The sequence below is a fragment of the Macaca nemestrina genome, chromosome Y (assembly GCF_043159975.1).
Source record: "Macaca nemestrina isolate mMacNem1 chromosome Y, mMacNem.hap1, whole genome shotgun sequence".
NCBI lineage: Eukaryota > Metazoa > Chordata > Mammalia > Primates > Cercopithecidae > Macaca > Macaca nemestrina.
Window position 1 is genome coordinate 3,124,423 of NC_092146.1, and position 9,563 is coordinate 3,133,985.

A 9,563-nucleotide genomic window follows, 5' to 3' on the forward strand; every position below is an offset into this window, starting at 1 on the left:
TCCTGCATCAGCCTACCAAAGTGCTGGGCTTGCAGGCAAGAGCCATGGCACCTGGCCATGGAGCACAATTTTGCTGACACCTTGATATTACCCAATGTGTTAGGGTTCTTCAGAAAAACACAGAACCAATATGATACATATAAAGGCATTCAATTTTAAGGTATTGACTCATGAGATTGTGGAGGCTGAGAAGCCCATGATCTGCTGTCTGCAAGCTGCAAGGCTAGTGGAATAGTTCAAAACCTGAGAGCTAGAGAGTCAATGGTGTAGACTCCAAATTAGGTCTGAAGGCCTGAGCACCCCGAGCCCAGAGAACATATCAATGTCCCAGCTCAAGCAGTCAGTCAGAGGAAGGGCAAATCCAGCTATCCTCATCCTATGTGCTTTGCTCAGGCCCTCAGTGGGTTGGAGGGTGCCCACAACATCAAGGAAGGTGATCTACTTTGGCCAATTTAGCGATTTAAATGCTAACTCTCATCTGGAAACACCTTGAAAGAGACATCCAGAAAAAATGTTGAAGCAGTTATGTGGACATCCTGAGGCCCAGCCAAGTTGACATGTAGAATTAAGCATCACCCCCAGTGACACCCATTTGGGATTTTTGACCTCCAGAACCATCAGATAATACATGTGCACTAAGTTTGTGGTAATTCGTTACAGCAGTGACAGGAAACTAACCCAGTCACTAACCTGAAAGTCAACTTTTCTCCCTTGTAAAAGGAATATGATCATGATATTTCCCCAACCACTTCATATGTTACTATGACAATCAGTGACAGAATGTTTGAATATATTTTGAAACGATAAAAGCCTTGCCAGATCCAAAACAAAATCTGCTGCCCCTTTTGATCCAGTACTTTTCCTACCTACTCAGTTCTTCCTTTGCTGACCAGTTTCTGCTCCTCTCAGGGTACATTTGATTTGGCCAAGTCTTTCCAGTGACCTTCACCTTTTCTGAATGGGTGGCTGGGCCTGAGACACTGGCCATTTCTGCTTTTTAGAATCTATCATCATCACCAAATACAATAAGCTTTATTTAATATTTTGGTATTTTGTTCACAATGGAATATTTGCATCATTTTTGCCTTTTAAAATATGGCATTAAAGGACCATCCAAGCAACAGGAAGAGAGTTTCCTGTCCAGCGAGCCTTGAGTGACTATAACAGCTGCCCAGAATGCACTGCAATGGCAGTAGGCATGTGAGGGACGGAGCCAGGGCCGGAAGTAGAATGGTGTGGCCAATGCCACAGCTTTGGTAGCCGAGTACTGAGTCCACCTAACATAAAATCAGCATGATTCCACCTGGCACGGTGGCTCATGCCTGTAATCTCAGCAATTTGGGAGGCCAAGGCAGGCAGATCTCCTGTAGTCAGGAGTTCAAGATCAGCCTGGCCAATATGCTGAAACCCTGTCTTTACTAAAATACAAAAAATTAGCTGGGCATGATACTGCTCACCTGTTATCCCAGCCACTTGGGAGGCCGAGGCAGGAGAATCGCTTGAACCCGGGTGTTGGGATTCTCTCAGGATGGTGGCAGAAACATTAAAGGGAAATATTAGGGTAATCACTCAGGATTGTGGCAGAAATGTTAAAGGGAAATACTAGGGAAAGTTATAGGGAATAGTCACAAACCTTTTTGGAAGGCTGAAAGGTTATATAGCTTGTAACAACTGAACAGGCTGAAGGTGGCCATTTCTTACCTTAGAGCATTAGGTTATAGGGAATACTAGGGTCAACAGAGGCTTCCACAGTTAAGTCTGTTTACCCTACTTCCATTAACTAACCGTTGAGCCAGATGACCTGCTGCGGGCAGGGGGGCAGGGACCTCGACCAGGAAAATTGCCACTAATGGTATTTGCTTTAGACCTTGGTATCTGAGCTTTAATCATTCGTAGAATACTCTCTTAACCTTGTTAATTACCCACAAGTGTGTTTACTCAAAGCTCCTGTTGTTAATTCTATACTAAATAAATGCCTGGAATGCAAACTGCTCAGGGCCACTGCTGCCATTCTTTACAAGACTCTGCTTGGAGTCTGTCAGTGGCCTTGGACCCTCAGCTGGATTGGCAAAGCAGAATATCTATGTGTCAGTGTATTTTATCCATCTGTTGCTGGGTCAGGGGTCTGTAAGGGACAGACTCCCCGCAGCTAGTGCCCTGGTGAAAGCAGTGCTGCCTCAATGGGAGGCAGAGGTTGCAGTGAGCCAAGATCATGCCCCTGCATTCCAGCCGGGGCCACAGAGCAACACTCTCTTTCAAAAAAAAAAAAAAAAAAAAAAAAAAAAAAAATCAGCATGATTCTTCAGAGGCTCTTCAGGTTCTCCTTTGTCATTCAGTCAGCAGTCTCAGTCTACTTGCAGAGGAACATTGGTGTTAACTGCAGTGGCATTTAATAAGGAACTTGATCCTGTACAGAAACTCTTTATGGACAAGATTAGAGAATACAAATCTAAGTGACAGATATCTGGAGGACCTGTTGATACTGCTCCACAGTATCAGCAAGAGCTGGAGAGGGAGCTTTTAAGTTCAAGCAAATGCACGGTAAAGTAGACATGAATAGGTTCTCCAACTTCAAATTTGAAGATCCCAAATTTGAAGTCATTGAAAAACCCCAGGCTTGAAGAAATAAAGTAAAATTAATCTGGTAATTTGTCATGGGTTAGTTGTACAACTGGTTAGAAGTTTCAGAATAAACATATATTTCATAACTGTTAAAAATAAATAAAATATGGCATTATAATATTATGTATCTTGATGACTGCATTTTTGGCACCCCCTTAAACTTGTTTCACCCTAGTGTCCCACCTTATATTTACCTGCCAAAGTTAAGGACACACACCTGGGAGATGGGTTGTATTAGTCAGGGATCTCTCTACACTGATAGAACTAATGGAATATATATATATATATATGCATATACAAAGGGGAGTTTATTAAGTATTAACTCTCATGATCACAAGGTCCCACAAGAAGCCATTTGCAGGATGAGGAGCAAGGACGGCCAGTCCAAGTTCCAAACCTAAAGAACTTGGAGTCCCAAGTTTGAGGGCAGGAAACATCCATCATGGGAGAAAGATGTAGGGTCACAGGCTAGGCCAGTCTCTCCTTTCTGCCTGCTTATATTATAACTGCGCTGGCCGCTGATTACTAGTGCCTTTCCCTCAATGTTAATCTCCTTTGGCAACATCCTCACAGACACACCCAGGATCAATAATTTATATCCCTCAATCCAATCAAGTTGACACTCAGTATTAACCATCACAAGTCCACACCTTGTCACCGTGAACCCATACACATCTCCTGAGATTACGTTAGGCCATAATTATGCCTAACATAATACAATTATCCTTTATATGACAGGAAATGCACCAATCCCTAACACAAATACTAATACATACGGTTAATAATACTTAAATGCTGACATGAAGTCAATATATCTTATGTCACATGATAAAGGAGAAAGAAAATAAAATGAAGATATTTTCTTAGTGCAGGTGTATACATGCACTAACATGTTTTTAACAAAAGAAGGAGAAAGTACTCGTGACAATTACCATGGTTGTTTCTGCAGCTGGTCGCGTGGTTGTGGCTGGTGTTGATGACTACCTTCTACTTCCCATTCCATATTCCCTTTGCCTTCAGCAAGCACTTTAGCAGGTTGTGGATTTTTTCCTGGTGGAGTGACCCAAACCTTCATTCCTGAAGGGTCTGGGTCATTTGTAGTCCTGCTTGGATTGGGCTGTTGTAGTTTTCTATTGACCTTAATCATAGGGCACAGTTTTATGAAGAGATTAATAGATCTCCTGTATTCCTTTTTTTTTTTTTTTTTTTTTAAACAGAGTCTCAATCTGTTGCCCAGGCTGGAGTGCAGTGACACGATCTTGGCTCATTTCAACCTCTGCCTCCTGGGTTCAAGCGATTCTCCTGCCTCAACATTCCTACAAGCTGGGATTACAGGAACATGCCACTGTGCCTGGCTAATTTTTTTTTTTTTTTTTTTTTTTTTGAGACGAAATCTTGCTCTTGTGCCCCAGGCTGGAGTACAAATGGTGCAATCTCAGCTCAGTGCAACCTCTGCCTCCCAGGTTCAAGCGATTCTCCCGCATCAGCTTCCTGAGTAGCTGAGATTACAGGTGCCTGCCACCATACCTGGCCAGTTTTTGTATTTTTAGTAGAGATGGGGTTTCACCATGTTGGCCAGGCTGGTCTTGAACTCCTGTTCTCAGGTGATCTGCCTGCCTTGGCCTCCCAAAGTGCTGGGATTACAGGCATGAGCCTCCCAAAGTGCTGGGATTACAGGCATGAGCCACTGTGCCCGGCTGTGTGCCTAGCTAACTTTCATACTTTTAGTGGAGACAGAGTTTTGTCATGTTGTCTAGGCTGGTCTTAAACTCCTGACCTCAGGTGGATCTCCAGTATTCCATACCTACCCTTCCTTACCTCTGTTGTGGAATAGTAGACTCATTTCATCTTGATAATCTGGGTCAGCCAACCCCAGACAACACTGTAACTCCCATTTTAGTCTGTTGACTTAAAGGGAGGAGGAGCCCAAAGTGTCCAGGTGGTAGTCTTAACTTCCAGTTTAATGGAATCATTGTTGTGTCTACTCATGGCAGCATTCCTCCCTCTGGAACTACATGGCAGCATTCCTCCCTCTGGAACTAAAACCTTTAGGCCAGCAGAATGTAATGTTGTGGGAATAGGAAGCAAATATTTTGGTAGTGGGTCACTAGCGGTGATGATGAGTGGTGCCACTTCCATTTTCATCCCTTAATTCCTGGACCCATGAATCCTGGCTATGGGAGAAACAGTACCATATATTAGGTGCTGATTCAGAGAATACATGGCCTTCTGGAGAACTTTGCCCCAGCCCTGCAAAGTATTGTCACCTAGTTGGTATTGTAATTGTGACTTCAAAAGGCCATGCCACTGTTCTATCAATCCAGATGTTTCAGGATGACAGGGAACATGGTAAGACCAGTGAATTCCATGAGCATGAGCCCGATGCCACACTTCTTTAGCCATAAAGTGAGTCAGAGACAATACTGTGTGGAATACCATGACGGTGAAAAAGGCATTCTGTGAGTCCACAGATGGTAGTCTTGGCAGAAGCACTGCATGCAGGACAGGCAAACCCATATCCAGAGTAAGTGTCTATTCCAGTGAGGACAAACCTCTGCTCTTTTCATGATGGAAGAGGTCTAATATAATCAAACTCCCATCTGTAGTTGGCTGATTACCTCAAGGCAGCAATGGTTCCATATTAAGGGCTCAGTGAAGGTCTCTGCTGCTGGCAAATTGGGCACTCAGCAGTGGCTGTAGCCAGGTCAGCATTGGTGAGTGGAAGTCCACGTTGCTGAGCCTCTGCATAACTTCTATCCCTGCCACCATGGCCACTTTGTTCATGGGCCCATTGGGTGATGACAGAGGTGGTTAGGGAAAGAGGTTGAGTGGTGTCCACAGAACGGTTCATTCCATCCCATTGATTATTAAAATCCTCCTCTGTTGAGCTTACCCTTTGGTGGGCACTCGCATAGGATACAAATATCTTCACAGTTTTTGACCACTCAGAGAGGTCCATCCATGTACCTCTTGCCCAATTTTTTTTTTTTAACCAATATCCCAATCATGCTTCTTCCAAGTCTCTGACCATATAGCTAAACCATTTGCTACAGCTCATGAATCAGCAAATAATGGCACATCTGGCCATTTGTTGTTTTATGCACAGTGCACAACGAGGTGCACAACCAGGCTCAAAGTTCTAGGAAAGGGACCGTAGTGCTGCAGCTATCCACTTTTGGGTGTTGCCTGTATATTGTGCAGAATCATCTGCAAACCAGGCCATACTCTTCTCTTCCTCTGTCAACTGATCTTAGGGAATGCCCCATAAGGATATCAGTGCAGGCTGGGGGTGAGAAGGCAGGGTGGCAGAGGTGGAGCCTTTGGGCATTTAAGCCACCTCCTCATGTAACTTACTTGTACCTTCATGACCTACTACAGCCTGATCACATATGTACCACCTCCATTTGATGATGGAATGCTGCTGTCCATGACCCACGTTATGTCTAGATGGGTCAGAAAGCATCCACTTCATGACAGGCAGTTCAGGTTGCATGGTGACTTGATGATCCGTAGTCGAATGCTCAGTTTCCAACAAAGCCCAGTAACAAGCCAAGAGCTATCTCTCAAATGGACAGTAGTTACGTACAGAAGATGGTAGGGACTTGCTCAAAAATCCTAGAGGCCTCCGCTCTGATTCACCTATGGAGGCCTGCAAAGCCTCCAAACAGCGTCTCTATCTGCCACTGACACCTTAAGCACCATTGGGTCTACTGGGTCATATGGCCCAAATGGCAGACGAGGTTGCACAGCAGTCTGGACCTATTGCAGAGCCTTCTCCATTTGTGGACCCCATTCAAAACTGGCAGCCTTTTGGGTCACTTGATTAATGGGCTGGAGTAACACACCCAAATGAGGAATGTGTTGCCTCCAAAATCCAAATAGGTCCACTATGCATTGTACCTCTTTCTTGTCTGTAGTAGGGGCCAAATGCAGCAACTTATCTTTCACCTTAAAAGGAATATATTGACAGGTCCCACACCATTGGACCCCTACGAATTTTACTGAGGTAGAAAGTCCCTGAATTTTAGTCAGATTTATTTCCCATGCTCTGGGATACAAATGTCTCACTAATAAGTCCAATGCATTTGCTACTTTTTCTTGTTTCTTTTCGAGATGGAGTCTTGCTCTGTCGCCCAGGCTGGAGTGCAGTGGCGTGATCTCGGCTCACCGCAAGCTCCACCTCCTGGGTTCATGCCATTCTCCTGTCTCAGCCTCCTGTGTAGCTGGGACTATAGGCGCTCACCACCACGCCTGGCTAATTTTTTGTATTTTTCAGTAGAGATGGGGTTTCACCATGTTAACCAGGATGGTCTCAATCTCCTGACCTTGTGATCTGCCCACCTTGGCCTCCCAGAGTGCTGGAATTATAGGTGTGAGCCACTGCGCCCAGCCTCATGTGCTACTTCTTGCTCACTGGACCCAATCAGCATAATGTCAACAATGGAATGGACCAGCATTATATCTTGCAGAAGTGAAAGTAATCAAGGTCTTTCCAAATAAGATTATGACACAAGGTTGGAGAATTGATATACCCCTGAGGTAAGACAGTAAAGGTATATTGCTGGCCTTGCCAGTTGAAGGCAAATTGCCTTTGGTGGGCCTTATGTACAGGAATAGAGAAAAAGTCATTTGCCAAGTCAATGGCTGCATACCAGGTACCAGGAAATGTGTTAATTTGTTCAAGCAATTCAACTACATCCAGTGCAGCAGCTACAATTGGATAACCCACTGTAATTATACAAGATCCACCTGTCTTCTGCAAAGGTCAAATGGAAGAGTTGAATGGTGAAGTGGTGGGAATCGTCAACCCTGTGTATTTCAAATCCTTGAATGGTGGCTATAATCTCCACAGTCCCTCCAGAGATGCAATATTGTTTTTGATTTACTATTTTTCTAGGTAGAAGCAGCTCTAATGGCTTCCATTGGGCCTTTCTCACTATAATAGCCCTCACCCTACTAATCAGGGAGCCAGTGTGGGGTTCTTTCAGTTGCTAAGTATGTCTATGCCAGTTATGCATTCTGGCACCAGGGAAATGACCACAGGATGAGTCCAGGGACCCACAGGACCCACTGTAAATTGGAACTAAAACAAACTAAAACTCCATTAATTACCTGACCTCCATAAGATGCTACTTTAACTGGAGAACCACAGTGACATTTTGGATCCCCTGGAATCAACATCAGCTCAGAGCCAGTGTCCAGTACTCCCCAAAATATCTGATAATTTCCTTTCCCCAGTGCACAGTTACCCTGGTAAAAGGCCAGAAATCTTCTTGGGGAAGGAAAGATGGGAGAAAGATTCACTGCATAAATTGTCGGTAGTGTAGTGGGGTCCTTCCTCAAAGGGACCCAGCCTCCCCTTCATTCAACAGTTCTGGGTCTGTAAACTGGCTCAGATCTGGTAATTGATTGAGGGGCTGTGATTCTCAGTTTTTATAATTCAAGCTAGTCTTTTGTCCATTCAACCTAGGTTTTCAGCTTGTATAAATCGAATAGGAATGCAGTAGGGCTCCTATCAATTTCTCTTCTAGGAATACTGTGATTGATTAGCCAATGCCAGGGCTCTACATGAGTCAGATTATTCTGATTGCCTGTTTGCCTATGCTGTCCATTATGGTAGCTATGCCTACTTTGCCTTTGATGGTCGAGTGCCACCACTTGGCCCCCACCACCTTGGAATCCAATTGTTCCCATCGTATTTAAATTTTGTAGTTGAGTGACTGTGGTTTCCACTGTTAGATCTGACATACAGAGAAAAGCAGTAACAAGCCTCTTCAAAGATGCAGGTGCTGCCCTGGCATTGGTCAGGGGTATATCTTCTGGGCCTTCCCAGCTAGGATGAGTAGGTCTAAAGTGACTAATCCACCCCACCATCCCAATCTCCCTAAGTCTTTGGATCCCGTCCTCTATATTAAACCAAGGGAGATCAGGCATTTCCCACTTGCTCACAGTGGGCCATCTTTTAATCCATATTTCAACTAACTAAGCAAATAAACGGTCAGAACCTTTTTTAACTCCACGAGGTGCAGTATTAAATGCAGAGTCTCTAATAACGGGCCCAAATCAATAAATTCACCCTGATCCAACTATACATTCCTTCCACTGGTATCACGCCCTTAATATCCATTCCCATGCCTGTTTTCCAATTTTCTGTTAATATAAATTAGAAAATTCACTAGTTGTTGGTCTAGAAACAAATAGGGGTGTTGGCGGTGCCTCCTGAGGAGAATCAACATTTTCTTGCCTAATTAGATTGTACTCACCCAGACTGAGGATGGGTCTGCCTTTCCAAGCCCACTGACTTAAATGTTAATCTCCTTTGGCAACACCCTCACAGACATACCCATGATAAATACTTGTATTCTTTAAGCCAATCAAGTTGACGCTCAGTATTAACCACCACATTGGTATATGCATTTCGCTGAGGATAATTTTGAAGTCTCCAAATTTAACGGGGCAAAGGGTGGGATATTGAGAAGCACATAGTTTTCATGTAAGAGGTGCGTAGGAAAAAAATAGTCATTCACGTCTTTGTCTACCTCAGTGAAACTGTTTTATTTTTATTTTAAGATGGAGTTTCGCTCTTGTTGCCCAGGCTGGAGTTCAATAGCATGATCTCAGCTCACTGCAACTTCTGCCTCCTGGGTTCAAGTGATTCTCCTGACTCAGCCTCCTGAGTAGCTGGGATTACAGGTATGCACCCCTACGCCTGGCTAATTTTGATACTTCTTGTAGAGACAGGCTTTCACCATGTTGGCCAGCCTGGTATCTAACGCCTGACTTCAGGTGATCCACCCACCTAAACTTCCCAAAGTGCTGGCATTACAGGCCTGAGCCACCATGCTGGCTGAATCTGCACTTTTTAAATATAAGATAACATTGACAAAATTGGGCAGAGGAAAAACCTGATATGCATTTGTCTCTTGTGGGCTGGCTGTGAC

The 9,563-nt window shown here is 44.2% G+C and overlaps 1 pseudogene; it reads left to right on the plus strand.

Moving 5' to 3' along the window:
- Nucleotides 1–1,176: 1,176 nt before the first annotated feature.
- On the plus strand, nt 1,177–2,653 carry LOC139360908 (ATP synthase-coupling factor 6, mitochondrial-like; annotated as a pseudogene).
- The last annotated feature ends 6,910 nt before the right edge of the window (nt 2,654–9,563 follow it).